Raw genomic sequence first — 24,595 nt, forward strand, 5'->3', positions numbered from 1 at the left:
CATGTAACTGTGGGATTCTTGATACAGGCTGGTTCTGTGGCTCTCTTTGAAACGAAGTTACTGATATACTACCCTGAACTGACACAAACACCTTTATGTTGCAACCAGAGGACAGACTACGGCCAGACGGTGCTTGGGGGAGCTCATGCCTGTGTGTGTGAATTTGAATCCAATTTTAAACGTATCCAACAGAGGGAAGCGATTCCAAGTGTTCAATTCCACAGCAGGTTCAGCTGATTGAAATCAGCTCTGTGGCAGTCCCACTCTATCAGTCCTAGACTCGCATTCTCACTTCCTCCATTTGTTTACTTTTGCGATGTTAATTTTCTGCTGTTTTAGCTCCCGAACAAACTTGTCACTGGAACTTGGAAACGTTCGTACAAGGGGGAAGGGGAAGACTGTGGCAGCGCTGTCTTAGTCATATATAGGGAGAATATTGTCTCGGCACAAAAGGCAGGTCTGGTGTCCTGTATTATTTGTCTCTCTTTTGCCTGTATCTACCTGCTTCACTCAACATTTCATTCTTGTACATCTAGAGAGCAGGTCCGCAGAGCACAACCTCGCCATGCCCGTGCTCTGTTCTGGAGAGCAGTGCAGCCCTGCGTGCAGTCAAATCCCTCCTCTTTTCCTCTCTCGGCAGAGCACACGCGCTGAGCCGAAAACTCCTGTTAACTAGGGTGACAAGTTTCCAGCAAGCTTTAGATCACGGGGAGAGGGAACACCCGGATCTCGGCAATATAAGGTATAGACGCCTCGGCTTTTGCAACACAGCGGCAAGGCAGAGCCCTTTTTATTCTTGCCTTTTTTGGATCTCCACGCACACAGCGCTCAGCACAATGGAGCCGGCTCAGCGATAGCACAGCGCGATACGGGGAGCAGAAAAAAAGTCCTTGCAGCGCCGCTCGCCAAGGGTGTGATTCCCGGCGATCCACTCCCCGCGTGGCGGCTCCGCCGATGGCGTGATCGCCAAAGACTTCTACGTCCCAGGCCGGCGCCGCTCCCGCCCTCTGCCCTGCGGAGCCGCGGGGCTCTGGGCAGCCGCCGCTTCCCGAGGCAGCACTGGGGAACGCAGTCCTGAGTCCCGATCTGCCGCACCCGGAAGGTACCCCCCCCTCCCCCCAAAAAAACTTTCCGCCGCGGGCCGCTCGGCTGCGATGCCGCGCCCCGGGCGCCGATCGGAGCGGGCAGGACCGGCCCCCCTGCCCGGGTGCCGCGGGCCCCGCTGCCCACCTTGGCGGCCGGGGGGCGGCGGGGCGGGCCCCCCGCAGCCAATGGCCGCGGCAAGGCGGGCAGGGTGCGGGAGGCGGTGCCGGGCCCACAATAGGGGCGGCGGGAGGGAGGGACGGCGGTGTGGGGAGCGGGGCCGGGCGCGGAGCCGCGGGAGAGCCGGGCAGCACCTTGCGGCGGGCGGAAGGTGAGTCCTGCCGCGCCGGGGAAGGGGATTTCCTCCCTTGTTTTGTAACCGGGAAGTTTGCACAGAGGTTGAGCGGCCGGCTTCTTTTTTTCTCCCACTCTCCCCCACCTCCTTCTTTTTCTCTTTTCTCTTAGGAAGGAGGTACGGAGCCTGCCTTCCCCCTCCGGTCTCCCCCGCCTCCTACCTCCCCGGCTCATTCATTTGATAAAGGGAGTTGTCCTCAGCCCCCGGGCTGTGCAAGCGGGGAGCCGCTCGGGGCCTCGTGCTTGGGGTCTCGGGGCAGAGGTTGGGGTGGGAATCGGGGTTCAGCCCAGAGTTTCTGCCGAGCACCCCGTCCAGGCTCCGATTGGAGAGGCGGGCGCTTTGGGCAAACACAAAGAATTGAGGAGCTGGACCCATGCTGGGCGATGGGGTGATGAAGCCCTAGGCTTTGTGTGGCTGGTGCGGAGGGATGGCGAGGTGGGAGCTTGTGTTTTAACCCCTCCGCTCGCGTGTGTGTACGAATCCGTGGCTTTTTGCTAGTAAAGTACTTAAAAGCAAAGCTGAACTTAGGATCGTGGGATGATTCAGATGGGAAGAGACCTCAGAAGGTCTCTAGTCCGGCGTCCTTCAAAGCAGGGGCTTCTGCCAGGGGAATGGGTAGCAGTGAAGGAACATCGGAGATGGGTGGCACCTCTGGGTGCTCTTGAGTGCTCCTGGGAGACCGAAGGAGAGGCAGCACCAGCAGGGCGAGTCATCAGGGGCAGCAGCGCTTCTGTCTTCCACTGTGCATGGAAATGCCCTAATCCATAGCTCTTCCATGCCTGCAGTCCGTGTTCTTGATGCTTTTGTTATCCAGAGGGCTTAAAATTCATGATTGTTGGGAATAGCTGGCTCCATCCCGTATGTGTGTCACGGTGCATCTGCTCCTGCTGAGCATTACTTGAGCCTTATTCCGACATTGCCTCCAGGATTTTTTTCTTCAGGAACAAGATTTATAAATAGGTGTCAAAACCTGGCTCTTTGCTTGGGACCTGTTACCGGCTGTAAGGCTTGTACTTGATGTGGTAATTAAGTATGAGATATATGTGTGTGTGTGTGTGTGTAAGAACAATCGTAAAAGCTGTTTAGTTAGCCAAGATTTTAATTTTCAAAGTGAAAGCAGGTATTGTAGTTGGGTGAAATGGCTGTGTCGGGCTTAGACGGAAGAATGTTTGTTTTCTTTGCTTGCAATTACTCTTTGTACAGTGGCTTACTGATACCTTTCACTGAACTACCTCCCCCTTTTCTTTACCTGGAGTTTCCTGGTGTTGCGCACATTCACTGGCCAAGCAGGGAGCATCTTCCTGTTTGCTGCTCTAATACTTCTTAGTGTGGGTGTGTTCATCTTGTTCGCAGCTTTTTAGGGTAAGGCTGGAAAAACTCCTTGTGGAACAGTTTGTGTGTGTGTCCAGTGGATGCTTGGAAATTGCTTTTCCCTGTGCGCTTTCTGTGGATAAGTCAGAGAAGTGAAACTCATTTCTGCACAGAGAACAGAAGGTATGGTGGGAATTTAAATATGTCTGCGTACTGATTCTGTTTAACTCTGGATTGCCTGTCTTGTGCCACGGGGAAGAATTTGTTCTCAGCTGTACTTTATAGCAAAGCTGGAGATTAAAACTGGAGGCTGATAAGACTTTTTTTTTTTTTTTTAGCCTTTTTGAGTCCCGTGGGGAGGAACCAACATCTTTAAATGGGATGATATAACTACCATTCTTTGATTTGGAAATGAAAGCCAAAAATAAAATTGAAGAGCAAAATGCTCTTGTATCATGACAGCAAGAATGCTTTTACTGGTTTTAGGAAATATTACGTGCTCTGGATGTTGCTCAGAAAAAAAGAATAAGGAGAAGTGAGGCTTTTAGTTCATACTTTTTTGTGCATCATGGGAGTACTGGAAGAAATATGCGACAAGTTCAGTATAACTGCCACAAGTGAAAACGTATTTTTTGTTTATTGTGTTTATGACTGCCTTGCTTGCACTGAACTAAAAACTGATGCTGTCTCTTTTTGCCTGAGAGGTCAAAGAACTGCTTGATTATCCTTTTCCAGGTCTGTGGAGGGAGACTTCTTCTCTCAGCTTTGACTCCAATGCATAAATTTCACCTAGTTTGCTAACTAGTGTTTTGTCTTTTTTTGAGTGTAAGTGAGCTGCAATGTGGCTTCTTTCCTTCTTTCTCCTTTTTGTGCACCTGTCTCACTTCCTTGGTGTGGGAAGTTTTGTAGTTTCCAAAGCTAGTTGTTATGGTCCAGTTCCCTTACATTTGTAAGAGGGTACAGAACCACCTAGAGCTAAAACAGACTTTTCTCTGTAGCAAAATACAGAAGTGATCCAGAGCTCCACCCTTAAAGTGATCTGGTTTTACAGTTCATCCTGTAAACAGCAGATAACAGAAGCAAATAGACTTGTAAAGGAACTGATCGGTCTGGGTGAGGAGGTACAAGACATAGACTGAAACCAGGCAACTAAAAATAAGTCATATTTCTTTAAAGCCTAGGCAGGCATTAGCCCTTTTATAGGTACAAGAATACCTCTTGTTGGCTTTTTACCTCTATGGGAAGGCAAAAGAATATTGTGTGCCAGAATTGTGTTGTGTGAAAGAGCCTTTTTCTATACCTGGCAAGGAGCTGAACTGTTTTTCTCAGCCTGATGTCTTGGCCTGTATAGGAATTGGGGAGAATGTAAGCATGTTCTGCTTGATGCTGAGGGCTTGCTCTTACGGAGAAAATAGTCTAGTGTGTGACTCATGCACTTGTACAGCTCTGACCTGGGAGGAACTGCTTTGCACCCCTGTTCCCAGAGGTGGGAATGGCTAGGTCCATTCCCTTTGGTGGCAGTGGAACTGGGGCTGTCAGCAGATGCTCACTGATGCGGCCTATAAGTCACTGGGATCAGATCTTCCCTTCTGAACTTAAGGCACATGGTGTTCTTTAGCAATGAATAGGTTAAAAGTACCTAATGCTGCTTGTGCTAACCAGGTTTTTACTCAAATTGAAGTTTGAGTTTGAAATTCTTGTACTTGGGCGCAGCTGTGCACAGCATGTGTAGACATGGATGTTATGGCTGTGAGGGGTAACACTCAGTGTTGCCAGTGATGATGACTGCTCCTGGCTTTGTGCAGGAGAGGGAGCTTACTTTTGTCCCATCCCTCCTCAGGCACATCCTCAGAGCTGGGGGTGGGAGTCTGGGTCCTCCCATGATCTGTCTGTTTTCCAGCATGGCAGTGGGGTGTGTGTCACATTTTCAGGGCCCTTCGTGGGTTTCACTTGATGAAAACATGGATGCTCAGAGCTGAACAAGTCTCCTCAGGCTTCCATTATGATCAGCAGAGAGAAAAAGGGCCTTTTAGGATGTACTTTATATCATCCTCCAGAAGGTGTTTTCAAAATAGGTCAGAGAGGTGCAGTCTAAAAATGCTGATTCCTCCTGTAGTCACCCTGGTCTCCTCTGTCTCCCATGTGTTGTGTTATACATGGCAGCAGGTAGCTGAGAGGAGTTTCAGCTGCTCCCCTCACTGTGGGGATGCAGGCAAGTACCATTGCTAACAGATCCACCAGAAAAAGCACTGTAGTAGCATAGCTTTCACCAATTCCCTTCATTTTAGCACTTGTTTGTTGGGATGGGGAAGAGGAAATAAACAAAAAAAAAAGCTATCTGATTAGTGTATTTCCGGGGGAATTTGAAGAAAAAGTTGAAGTTCAGTTCTGGTTTGTGCACTAATATACATTTTCAGACTGGCAACCCAAGTGTTCCAGTTTCCACTTGTATACTATCAATCTTGTGCATATAGTCTGAGAAGCAGGTTAAACAATAACTTCCCTTCCATGGTTTCTTTCCTTCTTGCAATCTGTACTCTTTGGACCTGCTATATAGCTAGTTTGTTTTCCTCTTAAGCTGGTGTAACTGCCTTAAAGCCATTCTGTTTCTTCCTTCCTGCCTAGAATCAGTGAAGTAAAGTGATGGTGAATCCGGCATCCCTTTATCATCTTAGGGTTTAAAAAAAGGAGGAGGGAAAAAAGTTAATGGTGTAGAAAAATAGTCCTAATCTGGGAAAATCAGGACAAATCATAAGACTGCAGAAGTAGTAGCTAAATGTACTTTCTGAAAAGAGGTAATTTCTACCAAAGTAGCCCTTTGTGATCTCAATTGCCATGTGAGAGACAGTGCATGTAATATATCGTGACTGCCTTGAAGTGTACGACATCTAGCTGCAAACAGTTCCTTGATCTAGGTGGGGCTGTAGCTGTGGGACTACGAGGAAGTCAAGTGGCAAGTACATGCTGCAGGCAGGTGGGGCTTAAAGCCTTGTTTCATGCCTTTTCTTATTTCTTTTCCCATTAAGTTTGTCTGCGTGTAACCTAAAAGGAAAATGGTGGAGCAAAATAAATGCTATTCATATTATGTGTGTTTTTGGGATGGAGGAGTCATACAGATTTACCTTAAGGCATTGTCTCCTCCTCTTAAGACCTTGATGCATGTAGTTACAGTGTGTCTGCCTGTGGATTACAGTTGATGCCACTGGATGACTTTACAGATGGCAGCAGAGAGAAGGAAAATCAAATACAAAAGGTTACGATGCAGTTTGACAGACTGGCTTGCTAAGGTGTCACAGCACCACTTTGAGTTACTTTCTCTAGGCATCAGTAGGGCTTTGAACTATCAACTTACTTGATGACTGTAATGGCACACAAGTATTTTAGATGATGCTTCATTTAGAAGACAAAACCTGTTTCTCAGGGTTTATGTTGTATTCATGAAATAAGAGCTGAAGTGAGAAATATTTGTATTTGAACCAGGGACTTGTTTCAGGTGTTTTTTCTCCCCATTTACATATAGTGTAATGTGAAATACCTTATCACTGCTTTAGCATAAAGAAATTCCAAGATAGATTATTGTTTGTACCCACATAATCCCAAATGCACATTCTCTGCTGATCTGTTTGGCCACTTAACACAGGCTCTTCTGTAGAAAGAGTAGAGAAATGATTCCTTTTGTAAAACACTGATTTAATTTCCCCAGCTATCTGTAAGTGAACATTATGTGGTTTCACCAACAAGTTTTACTTAAAGGCTTTGTGCTGGGATGATTCTATGATTTGCCTTTAGTAGATATTTCAAGAATGTCTTATTTGAACCATGCTTTGGAGAGGCTAGAAGTCACAGCTGAAGGTGGAATTCATGTGTCTCCAGAGTTCAAACTTGTTTGGGATGAAGGAAAAGCTGATTTCCTTCAGCAGCAGAAGTGGGGAATATTCCAACCCCCCTTTCCCATTTCTGTGTGTACTACTGAAGCTGTTAGATTCATTCAGCTCAAGGCCCTGTGCTAACCTCTGTGTAAGGTGCAGCATGTGTCTGAGGCTTTTACTGAGCTCTCTAACACCAGCATTGAGGTAGAGGGGGGGGGAAATGAGACCAGGCTCATAATATATCCTTTGCTTTCTTGTTTGTTAAACTGGTCACCTGAGTCCGAACTCCGGTGTCTCTTCACAGTAGAAGGTAGATTTGTCAGGTAACAGCTGCAAAGACCAGGGAGTGCGAAGCACAAAGAGGGATTAGCAGCAAATGGACACATCAGGATTTGAAATGCAGTATTGATTAGCTCATTAAAATTAATAAAACACTCAATTATAAAAGTCCCGTTACATTTTGCAGTTCTTCTGGAAATAAAACAATTTATGTGTTCTTATCCTTTCAGGAATACCTCGCTCAAGACGAATTTTAATGTCATTTTCCTTCTCGAACCACAGAATGTGTTAACTCTTAATGGACCCTAGGTTCGTCAGTGTTTTATTTAGTAAAGCTTTGTTTTTTAATAGGCTACTGTTTTTAAGACACTGGAAGATGTAGTCGTAGTATTATGTCCTAAAAGGCTGCTTGAAGAGAAAGTGATCCAAATAAGTGTGTAGTTGGACTAATGTTGCTGTAGGTAGGGTCAAAAATCAAAAAGCAGATACTGGCATACTGGCCAATTTTTAGCAAATCGGACAAGTCTGTTTCAAAACACAGCACACAGAGGGAAAACCCCTTGATTCAAGCTCAGGAACTGAAGGAAAAGTATGTGAAAGGGAATGTTGTTCCTAAAAGGGAAAAGTGTCAAATTTTCCTAATTCTTCAGAAATATGTATATGGCCTTCGTAACACATAAATGTGATTTTTCAGGCTACAGATCTAATTGCCTTGTGGAACTTTAAATGACTTGAAGCTAGATTTCCAATGTGGCTTCTATGCTTTACTAAGTATTGTGGTTTTTTATTTTTAATAATATCTTTAATAAAGGCTTTGCTTGAGAAGGTTTGAGCCACTTGACTCATGGCAATTCTCACTGAAATGAGAAATTGCTCTAGGAATATTCAGTTTCCATGCAAGAGAGAGGCTGGAGGAAGATAAAGTCGTAAAACGAAGATCCTGGAATGATTGTTAAGTGGAGGACACTTCTTATGGATGCGATCACTGCTATTTCTTTTTGCCACAGAAGTTTGATAGGATTTTCTTGCCACACTGCCCAGGAGCGCTAAATCTTCTTTTAACCACAAAATGCTAACCACAAGCTTATAATTCATATTCCTGTTTTGCCCTGCCATTGTTCTCCTCCTCAGTCCTGCTTTGGAATAAGGTGTGCATTCAACTTCAGTGTTGCTTCTCTGGCATTGTAATCACGGATCAGAGATGATAACAGAAAAGCTTTGGGAGCCGAACTCAAAGGAGAGGCCTAGAAATGAATGGTGGTAATGCCTCAGAACCCTTCATCAAAACCTTTCTTCATAATCCCCTCTCTGATAATCAAAGTCATTGGTAAGGTTCTTTGGTAAAATGTATACATGTTGTGGGTGTGTGTTAAGGTGTTTGATGCTTTCTGTTAAGCTCCAAGATTCTGGAGATGTGAAAGCTATGCAAAAATATGTGTCATATAAAAGAGACTTCTCCCACTCCTATCTGTAGAGCGAAATGACAGATTTTGATCCAAATGTGCCTTGAAGACTTAAATAATGAGATTTAGGCATGCAGAGGCTTTCATTTGAGTCTCTAGTTCCTAATTTTGGGTGAGGAAGTGAGGGTATCTACTACATCCTAATAATAAATTACTACCATTATAACTTCATTTTCTAGAATCACTGAAATCTTCACTGAGTAGCCTTAAAGAAAGCCAGAGAAGTGAGGGGAAGAAGGAGAGGGAACTGCAGCACCACTGAGAAGTATTGTCTCACAGTTATGTTAATCTGGTACAAAAATCTATATTTTAATTTCTAACTCATCAAATTTCTTGTTGTTGCATCAGCCTATGTGTCTTGGTAATAAAGTGTCTGGGAAAAATTGCAGTCTTTTACATTTGTGTGTGCTATAAATTCTTCTATGCAATTTTGACTCCCTTGGTAACAGAGAATGAGTAAAAATGCTGTACCAAATTCACAAAAAGCAGCAGGAGTCTCATCCACTACCTTAGGATGTGCCAAAAGACTGAAAAAGTGAAACTGGAAGTACTTTTCCAGGCCTGCTTTAATCTCTTAGTTATGTTCCTAAACCAGATTTTGAAGAGTATGAATAAAATTAAACCGACACTTTATCTTGATGAAGTTGTAATCTCCAGACTGGTGTCTCTTTTACCATTTCTGGGAGCCCTGACAACCAAACTGAACTTAACTTGGACTGTGTGTGTGGGAACTAACTTCTGTATTCTTCCTGTTTGTTTGGTTTCTTTTCTCTGTTTCCATTCCCCAGTTATATCTCTTAAAGCCTTGTTTGTTAGTTTCTTTGTTTACCTTCTGCCTTTCTACAGAAACCTTGTTCATGGGCCTATCTTTACTTTCCCTTGCTGCTCCTAAGACTGGTGAGAAACAGAGTACTCATACTTCTGTGATCCTGAAGATACTGGGCAAACACAGATGAATAGCAGGGAGGTAAAATATTTTGTCCTCCACCCCAGTAAGAAGTGTCTTCTTCAGGGCTTGGGAGGAGGATGAAGATTGAGTAGGGGAAGAAACCTTACATGCACTGCCTTCTATCAAGCAGGTAGTTTTGGTAATGAGATATTTGGAAATATTTAAATGTGTAGATCTCCTTTAGAAAGGTTGAGGAGGTGAGGGTAGGACTGGGAATGACGGAAGTGGGACTTCAGAAGAGAAAGCAAACAACTCCAGATTCCTTCAGGGCTCTGCTGCAAGCCAGAAAGTAGAACACAACAGTATATTTCCCTGTGTAGGCTGCCTTTAAATGGAGGCAGACGGTCACAGGCGGTGTTTGAATTCTAGGTTCAATAAAGGCACATCCTTCAGTTAGAGGAGGCAAAACAGTGTCACTTGTTAGAATTCAAAATCAGTCTCTAAATGCCTCAATGACTTGTCATCAAGTGACTCACCACGCTGTCATAGTAGGGCTTCTGGCTTTCACATCTAAGTTATATTTGCTGAAACAGTGTCCTGCCAGCTCATATTAACAGTCCTCCCTCCCAGTCTTGTCTCCAATTTACTCATGGTGGAGAGGGGATTTGGGGGGGACAGGGCAGGAGATGGCTGCAAGGGTAGATCAGAAATCTCATTACCTTGTAGACTTCAGAGTGCCAGCTTTTTCATTTGTTTTGTGTATCTCTGAGATAAGTCCTTGAGTTGCAAAAGAAAGACATTCAGAAATGATGAGCTGGAATAATTTGTAAGAATTTAGTCATTTACTGGGTTTGACCAAAAATGTCTTTTCTTGTGTGTCTTCTTTTAAAGTTATTTGCTACTTTGGAAAAATGTCAACGTTGAGATGATCTCAGCTTGATTTCCTTTATCTTCTGTACTTTATTAGGGGATAATCAGGATAATTTCTTTTCTTTCTTTAATTCACATTATCAATTTTATTCTAGATGACCTTTGTTTTTTTAAGAGCCAATCCTTTCTTACACTAGGTACATCCAATGGGAGCCTTTCCTGCCTTCTGATCCAGTATTTATTCATCCTGGGACCTAGTCCAAATGCCACCAACAATGTTTGTGTGGGCTTTTTTTGTCTGTTTTAGAAACATTTCGTCACATGCTGACATGCGGCAGCATGAAATGGGTAAATGTGCAGCTCAGGATGTAACGGTCGTGGAGATGAAAGGAATCTTACTGGAGCAGCAGAATCTTACCTGGCTTACTGCATTTGACATTATACTTGCTTCTGTTATCAAGCTTTAAATTTAGTATTACAGTGGATATCTTGTGTTTCTGATGATGTTCAGTTGCTCTTTGAATCCCACCCTGTTATTTTGGCTCATATTGAGGAGCAGTGACTTCAATAAGATGATCTCATCCAATGTGTGGTGTAGTTGTGTTTGTTTTTGAAGGCTTGAGATTCTGTTCCATCTGCACTTCCTGTAGCTATAGGTAAATCATCTGAAGTCCGATAGGATGAGCATGTGTGATCTCTGTGGTCTGTCTTCCTCCTTTTTCATGAATTTATGTGCTTCCCTTCTGTAGTGGGGCTCTTGTGAGCCTTGTTATTCTTTTCAACGGGTGTGAATGAGGTGAGCAGTGAAATGCTTCTCTATAAAGCATAATCTGTGCTAGTTTCAGCATAAAGACTGTTTGACCACTCTATGAGGGCTCTGATCCTAAATTCCTAATGAACTAACTACAAATTTGCGAGGAAAGAATCTGTGGTTGACTTAGCATTCTTCTTGACTAACAGATGAGAAGCTTGTGTTTTGCTTTTTTTTCTCAAAACCAGCCCCCCCCCCCAAACTATAAAGCAAGGATGTGGCTGTTGGCAGCTGTTTTCCTTTTGATGTGGTCAGCTCAAAATTAACATTAAAAGTATAATTCTGAACTTGCATTTTCTTGGAGACTGAATGCATGATGAAAGGACAGGAGGGATCTCTCTCCACCTGCTGGGAGTGTGCTCTTCGCTTGAGTCTTTTAGAAGCTGTGATTGGAGGATGAAGCTTGACACAGCTGAGCTCATCGTGGCACACAGCCATCCAAAGGCGAGGGTGCTTTTCCTTTTCAGCGCTTGGCTGTGAGCTGACCTGGCAGGAAACTTTGCAAAGCAGTATGAGTGAAGGTAGCTGTGGTGTAGTATTAAAGATCACAGAGGTGCCTGTAGGTTTGAAAGCTGGAGGCAAGGGTTGTAAGACATATGGTGAGATCTAGTGGCTTCTCAGAATTGGCCCTCAAGTAAGTTCCTTTTTACTCTGTCATTGTGGTACCCGCTGTATACAGCTTTTTTAAAAAATTATTTTGTTCTTACATTCCTCTGTCCCCAAGTTCTCTGAACCTCTAGCACCTGCTCAGTCAGCTCCTGCTAGATATGCTCTTGTATATCTGAAAGTCCTTGGTACAGAATGGATTTTATAGAATCATAGAGCCATAGAATAGTTTAGGTTGAAAGGGACCTTAAAGATCATCTTGTTCCAACCCCCCTGCCATGGGCAGGGAACCTTCCATTAGACCAGCTTACTCAAAGCCTCATCCAGCCTGGCCTTGAACACTTCCAGGGGTGGGGAGTTTACAACCTCTCTGGGCAACCTGTTTCAGTTCCTCAGCACCCTCCTAGTAAAGAATTTCTTCCTAATATCTAGTGCAAACCTACCCTCCTTCAGCTTAAGGCCTTTCCCCCTTGTCTTATCCCTACATGGCTTGTGAAAAGTCCCTCTCCAGTCTTCCTGTAGGCCTCCTTTAGGTACTGAAAGGAACTCTAAGGTTTCCCCAGAGCCTTCTCTTCTCCAGGCCGAAGAGCTTCAATTCTCTTAGCCTGTGGATTTTGACTCCTCTCTAGGTGGTTCTCTGTCTTTAGTAAATGTATTTGGGAGAAGGAGCCTGACAAAAAAAGACAACATATATGTCTCCCCGCTCCTGTTATTGTGTTACTCTGTATTCTTTGATTCTTTATAGAGGCATAATGCTTGTAATCCCTGCCATGCTGTAGGGACTTCCATGCTTTGCCAAGTAGGTTCATTTGTTAGTGTAACAGAGCACTTTTGGGATTTTCCCATCACCAGCTGCATAATGTCTTGCGTTGTGTAACTGTTATATATATTTTTGAATCTTGAAAAGATGGTTCAGAATTGAAAGAATGTTTTCCCCAGCAGGTTATAAGCTGGGCCCAAACTTCTTACTGGTGTCCAGCTGGAACTATAGTTTTGATCCAAGACAGAATTAAGTTGGTTCTGCTGCCAGTCGCACGAACTTTATTAAATAATCCTCTCTTATACAAATGTTTAGTGACTTTTTCGTGGAGGTGCTGAGATTCCTTGTCACTTTCCACCTAAACACTGCCCATAAAGGCTTATAGTGAGCTGTGATGGAAACAAAGTATGCTTGGCTCTGTCATGTGGTTGTCAAGGGCAAACAGAGAAGCAGTAGGCACAGGGGGGAAAAGGTAAACACATTTCTTGTATAGCAAATGTCACTTTATTTCTGAATACCCTGAAATATATACAGAAAGACTTCGGCAACATCTGTGCCTCAGAATTCATAGCCAAGATAAAAACAAAACTTTCATCTGGCAGGAACTGTGCAGCAGGTATTTGGTAAGATCTGCTGGGCATGAAAGAACAAAAAAAAATTGTGGAGGTTTTTTTTTTCTTTTTTTCCTTTTTTTTTTTTTTCTTCCTCTTCTTTTTTCTTTTTCCTCCTTCTTAACCAGGGGACATAACTCTTAGTAGCCTATGGGTTTCAGTGGGAACATTCAGGGACTGTCTTAGCAGCACTTGAGAGCCTAACCTTGAGAACAAAAGTAGTGTTTCATGTGGTTACGTACTGAAAGATGTGGGTAGGCATCTAGTGGGAATCCAGAAAGCGCGTGGGCGCTTGATTCCCTCGGAAACTGTTGGGATTTGGCACCTAAGCTGGTAAAGTATTTTTAAAAACTCTTAAATATCTTTCTGAAAATTGGGTCTGATGTTGCTAATCAGTGTGAGGGGTGGGGGGGATTTTTTTTCTGATGTAATGGTGCCTTTGATCTTTGTTACTTTCTAGCAGATAAACAGGAGGAAATTAAAGGAAAGCAACACAAGTGACTTTGGGATTGGAGGGATTGACGTAAAAGGAAGATAAAAGCTATATACTGGTGTAGTTTTTATAAAATGAGGAGGAGGGCAGGACTGCTATGGGTTTCTGAAGGGTATAAATGCCAAAGAATGGAGAGTGTGGAAGAAGGAAACTGTTGGAATCTCCACCCTTAAAGTGCCTTTATACAGGCAGGCAGCTTCACATACAACCTCATCCAAAAGGAGCATTTTTATTGAATCTCATGAGTGTCACAGGGATGTGCTGGTGAGGGACAGAAACACTTTGTGTGGCAGCAAGGAAGATACCTGCTTCAGTACTTCAGTCAGGGTAGAACATTAAGATCTGCAGTTTTTTGCACCTTGGACTGTGTGACATCTATCAATGTTATCATACTGCACAAAAGTTACTTTCCATTTGTGCCAGCCTTTCTGGTCAGGAAGAGCCCAAACAGAAACTCTGCTTTAGGCCTTGATAGCTCCTGTCCCAAACTTGCATTGTTACTGTTTGAATCTCCATCCTTTGTTACAGCTGGCTGCCGTGATGACACAGTTAAATGTCACTGATCTCTGGTGGTATCTGAAACCTTCACCAGGAAGAAGAAGCAGGGTGACAGCTGTGCCAGGGCACAGGCTGGTGTGAGTGGGACAGCAGGTAGGCACAAGTCTGTCTTGGGACTGCTGTTCTGAGATGTTAGGACATCACTTTTTATAACCACTTATTTTATGTCCTCATAAATACTATATACATGGGGATATAATCCATTAAGATTAGGGTATGTTGGGGAGTGTTTGATGTCAAAGGTGTAAAAAAGTTACTTAGACTTGATAAGGCATTAGCAGAGAATATCAAGTGTTAACTGCTGGAGGTATTGGGGACGTTCTCATGTCAAGTGCACTTTTTGTAGCCAATAGATTGAGAAACTAATTTGAGATGATAAATACAAAAGGAAAAATTAGACCAAATAGATAAATGTTAATAAGTCACCAGAGCTGGATGGCATTCAACCGAGAGTCCTGAGGAGCTTGAATGTGAAACTGCAGAACTGCTGGCCAAACTGTATAGTTTATCACTACAGATGGCTGCTGTGCCAGAGGACTGGGGAGCTGCCAATGTGATTCCCATCTATAAAAATGGCTCTAGAGGGAATCCTGGGAACAGTATGCCAGAGTGTCGTGCTACCAGGAATGGTCTGTAATAAGGAACTCTGAATCCACAGGTAAATGTTAACTGTTGGGAAAGAGTTAGTGTGGCTTCTGAAAATGAAAATCCTGCTGCCTAATCCCGTGAAGTTCTGTGGGGTGTCAGTAAGAAAGGGTTCAATGGATGTAATATATTTGGATTTTCAGAAAACTTCTGTCAAGATCTTAAGATCCTAGAAGTTTGGAGGAAAGGCTGTTTTATGGTTTGAAAGCCACATGAATAACAGGAAGTAAAAAATTGGGGTTGATTTCACTTTTTAGGGTGGAGAGGGAAACATTACTGGAGCAGCAACTAAAAGAGCCACCATCCTCATCAGGAAAGGGATGAACAGTATAATTTTACTTTGGTGCAAATGCTTGATGCACCCATATCTTGTGGATGATGTGCAGCTTTGGTCTCCACATCTCTTGCAGGCACTGTGGCACTGCAGAAAGGCAGCTAAAAGGGTCAAAGAAATGGGCTGCCTTCCAAGAAGAAGCTAAAATTGTTGACTCTTCCTCATGGAAAGGAGGGGAGGAACACAGGTCAGGTTTTTTTTACCTGAAGTCAGCAGGTAGAGCTGAGTATGAGACATCCATCAGCTCTCATACTATTACAACCAGGGATCCATCCATCAGCTCTCATGCTATTACAACTCTTGTTTAATAGATAGGCTTAGATAAGATAGGCTTAGATTTTAAAATAGATGAAAGACCATACTAGTGCTGTGAAGAATTGGTTATTGTAGCCTCTGAATAGGTGGAATTTGGTGACAGGCTTTCAAGTACTCACCCATGCAGGGCAAATCCGGCTTGCACTTTGCAAGACTCTTGCCTTTGCAAGAGTCTCTGTGTGACCCTTCCTTTCCTCAGGGCTCTCTTCTGTAGCTTTTCATAGGAAGCAATTATCCAGGTGGCTGGCAAGTGTTCGACACTCCCTTGTGTACACAATGAGATTTTTTTTTTTTAATTATAAATGACTTATCCCTCATAGAAGTAATTTTTTTTTAATGCTGCCTTCAGCAGGGTGTGCATGTGAACTTTATTTTAATTAAGGGTGAGGAATCTTTTTTACATAACTATATCCTAGATTCTCATGAGAGAGTGAAAACAGCCCTGAGGGACTGATGAAGAGGCCAGCAAAATCAGTTGCCTCACCGATGGGAGGCCTGATTCTGATCTCTTTTAGGTTCTGTCTACATGTGGGACTTGCTCCAGGCTGGCTGACAGCCAGAGGAATTGAACCAATGCAAAGGCACTGCCTCCTCACAGCTTTATTTTGGGCCACTAATTTGTGATTCTGGGCAGATACAGGGGTGGCTGTTGCAGCTCTGTCTGAGGTTGTTGTCCCTGTAGTGGGTATGGCCAACTGGGATGTGAATCTGCTTCTAAGCCCTTTCAGCCATGCCCTGATGCTGGCTCAGACAACTTCTGCCACTGTGCCTGGTGCCAGGATATTATTTTGCAACACTCAATTCACCCATCTCCTTGAAGTAGGGGAGCCTATTGTAATGAAAATGTAGTCCCCACCAGCCAGGTGAGTTGCTAATTTAATACTACTAATAATGTATTTATATACTATGTTTATTACTACTAATAATACATTTAATATCAATGGAATTTGGTCAGGGTGGTTCTCTCAATCTTTGGGAAAGAAAACAAGTAGCACTGGAAGTCACAAATGAATGCTGTCAACTAAAATTTTATTTCAGTTGTAAAACCTGGAAGGGACAGGGAGCAGATGAGTAAAATGTTTCTGTGCCATTAGGGAGGGAAAATCCAGGGTGTGTGCATGGCCTTTGCTTGTTTATTTTTCTCTTAAGAAGAAAGAAGTGATAAAGGTGTTAAAATTCAATTGTTGCAGTACTGGAAGCGTGGCATACAAATAAAAGATCTTTTACTGTGCGCAAAAAGAAATATGAAAAACAAACCACAAACTCTGTAAAGAGGCTAATGAAGTTTGTGAGTCAGACCTGGTATGTCGTTAGCATCCGCTGCTTGTTTGCAGTGACTGAGGAGACCATCCCTTTCAGAAAGTCTCACATACTGGAGATGGTTTTACTACCTGTTATCAGAACCTCTGTGGTGCTGAAGAAGCTGAACTGCTGACAGACAGCACAGTTGTGACCTTGGAGTGAACTGCTGAACCTGGTGGTGGCTAGCAATTATTTTTTCTGAAGCCAAAAGCCTAGAGAGGTTTGGCATGTCTGCCCTTCAGAGGGCAGATACCTTTCCTTTTTACTGTGTTAAGTCAGGCGAACACTGATGCCAGTCCATGAGGGCTATGTTGCTTTTGTTCTGTTTCTGCTTCTGCCCCGAGAGCTGTCTCTATAGAGTGTCTAGAAATTTGGCTGCTCTTATCAGAATAAGTAGTCAGGTGAATCAAAGGAGGGCTTTGATGCTTAACTCTTAATGTTTTATGGTAGTTCATGCCATCAATTTGAAAAGTGTTTAGGATGTAAAATTGATGGGAAGTAATTGGTGATGCAGGGGCTTTGCAGCCCCAGATGGGCATCTGCCATCAGTCTCCTATAAAGGGTGTAAACACTTTGGAGGAGCAGATCAGCAAGGAGGTGGGGCAAAGATAAGCCTGTTGGAATAGATGTCCTTCAGCTGTTCAGCAGAGCATTGTAAATGAGTGCACTTTAGACAGAAAGGAATCTGATGGTCATGTCACAGCTTGGATGTGCTGTGCTTTGGGCTGATTTTGTAGCTTGGAGCATGTGCTTCAAGTGGAGGTCGACTTGCCAGATGCAGCCTGGATGAATCAGTTAGATTGAGGGCAGTGGGAAACAAGGTCAGTGTCAGTCATGTCAATCTGAAAGAATGTGCTGAAGGCTTTAAGCACCTCAGAGTGCAGAAACTATAGAGAAATTTGTGATGGTGAAATGTTTTTTTAGAGAGTGAGGCCTGAACATTTCCATCATCTTAACAGGACAAGAGGAAGCGACCTCAAGAGATGTGTCAGGGGAGGTTTAGATTAGATATTAGGAATATTTTTTTCCATGGAGAGGGTTGTAAAGCATTGGAACCACTGCCTAGGGAAGTGGTGGAATCACCATCCCCAGGAGTGTTCAAAAAATTTGGATATGGCACTTGAGGACATGGTTTAATTGTGAACAATGCAGTGGTACTGGGTTGATGGTCTGACTTGATGATCATAAAGACCTTTTCCAACCTTACTGATTCTGTGATTTTGTGAAATGGAAATCCCATTCCTGGCATATGTGGTCAGAACAAGAACACTAAGCTGTGCCAGGAGCAGTAATCCAGATGTCTGCTTCGTGCCACTGGTGCCTATAGGGAGTAGGGTAAAGTGTTGTAATCACTTGGTAGCTTGAACCAGGAACAAACCTGCGAGGCTCATTCAGGTGGAAAGGAAAAAGATAGTGAGCAGTGATCACGTCCCTGATTGGGGAAGTTGCACAGGAGGTGGATAAGGATGGCAGAGCGGTGCCAGTTCTTCTTGCTTTCTGAGCTCTTTCCATTCTGAGCGTGGTACCAGCCCCAGCAGCTTCTGCCTGGCAGCCTGCCCCAGCGGCAGATCCCTGCTCTGTGCCTTGCTCTGGATTGCTTGCAAAATTAGCAGGGGGTTGAGGGTGGAAACAGAAAACGCAGAACCGGAGCAGAACAGAAGTCTGGAAAGCCACAGGAGGTGTTTCTCCACTGCTGTAAACTTGTGTGACCTTTCTCAACTCCCTTCAAGTGTGTCCTCAGTTTATACAAGGGTATTGTGCACTTTCAGGTGTCCTGTGTTACCCAGCAGATGTTTTTCTTTCCTACAAATCAGTAATCTTTTATCACTGAGTAGTGTTTTATGGAGGAATGGTTTTCTGTGCACTGCTTAAAATTCAGAAAAAATCCTGAAATTTTGTGGGCCTCTAGTGGAGGCAGAGTTGGCCAAGGGGGTGGGGAATGAGGAGTATTATCCTTTTCTGCAGAAGCTTGTGCTCATTTTCCCTTCCAAAACAGTTTCAGGCTGTTTCTTTATACCAAGCCTTCGTTAATTCATCTTACAGTGAAACAGCAGATAGTTGGTTCTTTTTGAAAGCTGCACAGATTAGAAGATGCTTCAATATATAAGCCATAAACACTGAAATAAGAACATCCTAAGGAATAATATGAAGTGAGATACTTTCTGAGACTGCTACGCAGCTGCAAAGTGATGGGTGAAGTCAGATTTTGCCTACACAGATCTAAGCCTCAGTTCTTTGAGTTTTACTTTGCTTGCTTTGGCTTCTGAGACAGCCAGTGTCTGGAGCTGAGGCACTCTGGTACTTTGCTTAGTGTCCCCAAAAGACCTGCAAACTTAGCCAAGGTTTTGGGCTTGAGAGGGATGAGCTGCGTAGCTTGAATTGCAACTGGGTGCCTCTAGTTCTGTGAGGCTGTAATGACTGCAACCTTTTGAAACCTTGTTCAAACTGTTTTTGTTGCACTCAGACAGGAATGTTATGTTCTTTGTTCTGCCTCCTAAAAGGCAAACCTTTTTGTGTAGGCCACTTGGCGGCTTTTATAGTTTGATATATATGGGTCAGGGGAGGAAGCAGACAGACTGGTGGATGTTTTCAGGCTGCTGAAAAGGTCCTTTTCAGTACATGAAGTGAGTTTTAAGATCCCAGCTGAATTTTTGCAAATAACCTCTGTCTTGTTTAAGAACAGAAATAAGCGCCCAAATTTGAATTCCTTCCAACTTCTGTGCACACAAGTAAGCAGGCTGACTCTTCTCTGAGACGGACCTGTATGGTAAAGGGTTACATATTTAATTCTGAACCCCTCCTTCTCCTGAAAGGAAGCATGCAATATCTCAGCTACCATTACTGAAATTTCATTGTTTTTCAAGCAGAGTGAAAGTGTGCATTCAGTAGTTAAAATGAAGGTAAAGGTTTGCCATGGCTAGGTTTCGCGAATGAAGATTTGGGAGGTTTGCATTGCCTCTTGAAACCATTGAAGGGGTCTTCCTGGTGCCTGTACACCTTTAGGTACGTGTCTTCACAGAATCATAGACTGATTGGGATTGGAAGGGAACTCCAGAGGTCATCTGACCCAACCCACTGTGCTCAAGCAAAGCTCCCCATTGCCAGATGCTCAGGACAGTGCTCAGACAGCTTTTGAGTATCTCCAAAGATGATGACTCCACCAACTTTCTGGGTAACCTGTGCCAGTGCTTGGTTACCCTCACAGTAAAAAAGTGTTTCCTGATGTTCAGAGGGATGGTCCCATGTTTCAGTTCATGCCCATGGCCTCTGGTCCTATCACTAGGCACCACTGACAAGAACCTGAAAGTATTTATGTACACTGATGAGATCCCCCTGAGCCTTCTCTCAGCTTAACAGTTCCAGCTCTGTCAACCTTTCATCATAGAAAAGATGCTCCAGTCCCCTCAGCGTCTTCGCGGTCCTTTGCTGGACTATCTCTGGTCCTTCTTTTTAAACTTCTTTTCCTCTCTCCTTTGCCTGCTGACTTCAGCCCTCAATTAGTGCAAGAGGTTGTACACTTGCATGACAAGCCTATTGTGGGCTTTGCTTTCAACTTAAAGCCTGCAGGTAATGTGGCTTTAAAGCCAAGACACCTCTTTTGCAAAGGTTCTCCTGCTGTATGATGCTTCTTCTGAGGTGGTGGTGTCATACACGTACACAATTTGGTGTGTGTCTCCTGTGCAGTGCATTTTCTGTTTATGCCTGGCTGAGGAAGGGAGTCTGCCACAAGGACTGACTGTGCAGCTTCAGCTCTAACTGCCTTAAGTCACACTATTTACTTTGGAAATTACAGTTTCAATTGCTGCTGATAACCCAGCTGATTGTTATGTTATACATTTAGCACTGTTTTTTTAGTTCTTTCCTTAATTACTTATGTAAATAGTTTTAGAAGACTTAGCATTAATTTTGGAGAAGCTGGCATATCAAAGGCTGTGAGGCTAGCAGCAGGTGCTGTAAGTAATCACTCTTCTAAATTAAGCAACGCTTTCCGAGGCAGTAGGTTAATTTCTGGGTAAGTAGCCTGCATACAGATTCTTGGAATCAGCTGGATTGTGACCCAGCAAGTGACTCAAGGCTTTGTATAGGTTTAACCACATGAAATATCTCACTGAAGCCCCTAATTTTTAGAGGAAACTGGGGCTGTGCTTGAACATCTGTTGAAATCATGCTATCGCATTGAAATCTCTGTCACCTGGGTCTGTGCTTGTCTTTGTAGCTCAGTCTTTGCTACCATTGGGGGTGTATTTGGAGCGTGGGCCTCTGGTGGTCTAGTGGTTAGGGTGCAGGACTCTCACCGCTGCGACCCGGGTTCGATTCCCGGCCCCCCGGGCAGATGGAGCTCGTCAGCCCTGTGAGGCAATCCATTTAAGAGAAGGTCACTCTAAACAAACCTACGTCCTGAGACCCTCACTGCCACTGTCCAAGCTTGCTCGGCCCCGGCAGATGAACCTCAGGATTAAAGGGTGGGCTCAGTTCAGCGCACGCTGTGTCTCACCTAAAAAATCCACTGCGCAGGCTCGAAGGGTTAATGACCTTTCCCAAATCTTCGCTCGCGAAGACTGACCATTATTTGGAGCGTGGGCAGTATCATGGTTTAATCATGTCAAGCTGCCTGGAGCTCAGGGTATGTATGATAGAATCATAGAGTGGTTTGTGTTGGAAAGACCTTAAAGATCATCTCTTTCCAACCCCCCTGCTGTGGGCAGGGACACCTTCCACTAGAGCAGATTGCTCAAAGCCCCATCCTACCTTGCCTTTAATACTGCCAGGATGGGGCATCCAAAGTCTCTTTGAGCAACCTGTTCCAGTGTGTCACCACATTCACAGTAAAAAATTTCTTCCTGGTACCAAATCTAAACCTGCCCTCTTTCAGTTTGAAGCAATTCCCTCTTGTCCTATCACTACATGCCCTTGTAAACAGTTCCTCTCCAGACTGCTCTTAGGCACCATTAAGGTCCTGAAAGGCCACAGTGTATGTGAGTGGCTCATGTTTATGCCAAGGTCTGAGCTGCTGTGGGCTTCTCTAACTAGTACAAGAGCAAGCAAAGTAGCCTTAAGAGCTACTCAATGGCTTGAGTGCCATTTCTTTCTCCACCTTTGTGTGCATGAGTGGATTTCTGCAAAAATATTTCCTGTGATATCGCTAACGGAGTTCTCTGGGATCTGTGAGCAGAAACTGTTGGCCTGTGGGACACATTCTGCTCAAGTGATGCCTGTTGCTTTTGCATTGTCACAGCTCTGGCCAGCAGTGTTCTTGCCCAAGGCTTGGAGGTCACCTGCAGAAGTGTGACCCGCTCTTCAGAAACTGCCCCAAGCCCATGAGGCTGATGAGGTCAGTGGCCTATGTGACTTGAAAACTTGAATTATTTTTATAGACTCTGCAGGGCTCTGAGAAAATGAATCTTAATTTCTGTCACTACATAGAGCATGTCTTTGGAGCACTTCATCTCACTTGTAGAATAGAAAGGTTCTTACAGACTTGAGCTGTCTTTAAAACCTGTCTTCCCGTGTGAGGATCATGCCAAAAAGTAAGGGGAAAGGGGAAATTTCTACTTACAGGAAATCCCATGCAAAGTGGAACAGAACAGAAATAATGCCCTTCTCCAAGGATTCAAGAAGGGAGAGAACTTCAGAGAGCTAGAGACAAAATGGGTTTTTTGCGACTCCAGGTGACTGTAGTCTGGGACTTGCAGAGCCTGTGGATGTTCAACCTAGTTATCAAGCTGGTGCTTGGAATCCTATACCTGCTAAATAAATCTCAGGCCATTTTTCACACTCTTTACTTGATTTTTTTGCTATGGTCAATCATCTTCAGACCAAAACGCTCTTAGGCTTGAAGCTCAATGTTGAGATACAGCCTTTTCATGTTAAAAAAATTAATAATCCAAATGACAGGCTTCTGAAGGTTGAGCTCAGTTCTTAATTGGTTAAGAGGTCTGTAATCTCTTTAATTAAATCTCTTATCTTCTCACTTTCTAGATTAAAACTTTACTCATTTGTTACCTCTGCAGTCTTGAAGAGGCACAGTTCATATGTGCAGAGTCTAATAAACAATATTTTGCTATCTGCTCTATGATAGAAACAAGTTGTATAAGCAGCTTAGTTTTTTGATAGCTTAGCTTTACTCTGAAACCTGAATTCTCATGTAGCTCTGTGAGTAAATAGTCCTCTTTAAGGGACATTGCAATTCTATGGGAATTGGGACAAAAATATCTTTAAAAAAGATGGTGAAGAGGAAATCATAGACACTGACTGCTCACTCTGGATTTTCTGATAGTCAGCGCCTTGGGGGTTCAACAGGTGATCTGAATGCGTATTGATGCACTCAGAATCCTCTCAGTGTATTCTCTGGGATGCTGTGAGATGACTGCAAGGCTTGGAAATGGAGAGAGGAACATGGGGCAAGAGCTGGGTGGGCAGAGAGTTGGTGACGGGAGCATAGAAACATGGTAATCTTGGGCAGCCTTTTCAGAAGGGGTCAGAATTTGAACTCTTTTAAATACTGTGGGGTAGGAGGCAGGGAAATTTTTTTCGTAGATGATTTAGCTCTCTGTGGGCTGAAAGATTGAAAGCATCAGGTAGTGCAGTGACCAGATACTCAACAAATGTCTTGAAGGCCAGCTTTCTGAATGGACTCCTGAAGAGAAGGCAGGGGACCAAACATTCTCTGCTCCAGATTTGTAGGTTTTGGAAAGTGTAGATAATGTAAGAATACTGCTTTTCATCTTTCTCACTGACTGCCTTAAACTCAGTCTATCCAAATATTTTTTTCCAGGCTGCATGAAAAATTTGTAATGCTTTCTGTTATCAAAAGCAGAACTTGAAGGAATCCCGTCCCTTACTAAAGATATGAACGCTGTTAGGGAACGTGGACATATTAATAAAACCAGAATAATACTCTACCAGTCTGCCCTGTGAAATTAAACATGTCAAGCAAATTGCTGAAACATTAGACTGAAACTTGGCAATTATGTTTGTGTGGCAATTTGATTCTGTTCTCCTAAAATACCTCTGGATAACATCCAACTGTAGCTCTGCTCTGATCCCAAGACTACCCCGCGGATGCCCTGAACACAGATATATAAGCAGCAAGCTCTGATCTGTGTAGTTGCTTCAAAAAATCTTGTTTGTTCTCAAAGGGCTTTCCATTTGGGAGAGGGCAACTGATACCATTCCAATTTTAACTCTGGAAGAGGAATGGAAAATAAAAAAGCTTTAGAGAAGCAAATTTTTGTCCAGACTGTGGAGCCAACTGGGTGTCTTATTCTGGCTTGTCAGACTGCCTTCTCGTCTGGGGCTCTTTCTGAGTGGTTGACAACTGCATTAACTCTATGAAAATAAAAGCACTTTTGGGTGTGGCCTATGAACACTGGTCTCCCATGACCATCCTCAGCCACAGTTGTCTCAATGAGTGCCTTACTGACCCGTGTAAATGCACCATCTCTTCTCTTTGTCCTTTCACAATCATTGTTTGAAAAGCTTTCCTCTGCTTTTGCCTTAAAAATTACTTTTGAGGTGAAAGGTCCCATTTATTTCATTGACTATAAAGTGTATGTGATAATTACAGGATAGTTGCTGTGTTAGCTGAGATACTGCAGTATTTCTGTAGGACAAAACCCTGCTCCAAGCAGGAGCAGTTCAACTTCTCTCACTCAAACCCCAAAGGCCACGGACAAGGAATTTCCTAAGTTTTCTGCTCAGCAGTGACAGTGGTATCTGTGTGGATGCTATTTATTGCACTGTAAATAATAGTTTTAATGGACTTGCATGTGATAAAATGCTATGTTGTGCTAGTGTGTGGTTTTCAATAGTATGTCAGAGAATTACTTATGCCTTTTAATTTGCATCATTCAAGAAAGCAATATTTTACAAATGTGATTATGATATCAGGGGTTTGTGAAGTGAAGGGCAGACAGGCTTTTGCTTGCTCTAAAGATTTCCTGTCTAGTGAATGTAAGTCATAAACATGACAACTATGGGATTTTTTTTGCTATTTCCCCCCCCCCCCCCTTGAGTCAGGCTTCTTTCCTTCTGCATTTGG

The 24,595-nt window shown here is 43.7% G+C and overlaps 1 protein-coding gene across 5 annotated transcripts in view; it reads left to right on the forward strand.

Moving 5' to 3' along the window:
- Positions 1-24,595, forward strand: part of PAK1 (p21 (RAC1) activated kinase 1) — an 80,343-nt gene that overhangs the window by 3,240 nt on the left and 52,508 nt on the right. Inside the window, exon 1 of one of the 5 annotated variants that reach the window (XM_017830135.1) lies at positions 233-742. The exons of 1 other annotated variant lie outside the window; for it this stretch is intronic. The gene's annotated coding sequence lies outside the window, so the exon portion shown is untranslated. Of the gene's footprint in view, positions 1-232; positions 743-774; positions 1,103-1,348; positions 1,415-24,595 lie in introns of those variants that run through there. 3 more of the 5 variants (XM_017830131.1, XM_017830136.1, XM_017830132.1) reach the window with 3 other exon arrangements.

The sequence above is a fragment of the Lepidothrix coronata genome, unplaced genomic scaffold (genome assembly GCF_001604755.1).
Source record: "Lepidothrix coronata isolate B3197 unplaced genomic scaffold, Lepidothrix_coronata-1.0 Scaffold174, whole genome shotgun sequence".
In the NCBI taxonomy this organism is placed as follows: Eukaryota; Metazoa; Chordata; class Aves; order Passeriformes; family Pipridae; genus Lepidothrix; species Lepidothrix coronata.